The 842-nt window shown below is 46.6% G+C and overlaps 1 pseudogene; it reads right to left on the reverse strand.

Annotated features, from left to right (window-relative positions):
* Positions 1-229: 229 nt before the first annotated feature.
* LOC101570167 overlaps positions 230-842 on the reverse strand; it is a 6,222-nt pseudogene continuing 5,609 nt past the window's right edge.

The following is an 842-nucleotide window of genomic DNA, read 5'->3' on the forward strand; positions in this document are numbered from 1 at the left end:
GCTGCCCTCTGCTACAGAATGTTGTTTAATCAGGAAATGCTACAAAATATTTTCCAGATTTGCATATATCTGAAAATTTCTGCTTCTGCAGAAATTGCTAAAGTTATTGGTTCTACTTTTTTGGTGGCTGGCCATGGGAGCTACATGTGGCAGCAGAAGTGGATTTGGCTCTTCCACATAGCAGACAGTACCCTATACTGGTCAGAGCTTCACAGTAATTAGATCAAATTCAGTGTGATTCTATCTCAAGTCCAGTCTGTAAATTGGATGTAACAAAGGGCTCTCCACTGGCCCTAGGGGCACTAACATCCCATGACTCATTATGTTCAGACACTTTTGAGTAAGTGTCACCCTGGCCTTTATGAACTGTCACACGCTCTCCAGCACCAGGGTGCTTGTCCTCACTGCCTGTGCCTGCAACAGCTTGTGTTCGCTCAGCCATTTTCTCAGTAAACCAGTGTTTAGCCTTCAGGAAGCTCATCTGGGTATTGCCCCAGAGGTTCTTCTGGTGCTGCTCATTCAGCATCTTGTGTGTCATGTCATAATCTTGCCACAGATCTCAGTTACCAGCAGCCACGGTGGGAAATTATCATGCCTGTAGCCTTCATACCACTTGAGTTCGCCATTCTTCAGGACGGATCTGCTGTCCTCAAATCAGCACACCATTGCTGGCTGTGGCAGACCTGGCTGTGCCATTGCAGAATGTAGCGCTGGTTGCTTGGCCACTAAGAGACCATTTTCATCAGTGACCCTCAGCTCACCGGCCAACTCTCCTCTACTTTTATCTTTGGCAGCCTCCTCTTCCTTCTGAGAGGCATTCTCATTGGCTTTCTTATTTTTTT

The sequence above is a fragment of the Octodon degus genome, unplaced genomic scaffold (genome assembly GCF_000260255.1).
Source record: "Octodon degus isolate 3935 unplaced genomic scaffold, OctDeg1.0 scaffold00095, whole genome shotgun sequence".
Taxonomy (NCBI): Eukaryota; Metazoa; Chordata; class Mammalia; order Rodentia; family Octodontidae; genus Octodon; species Octodon degus.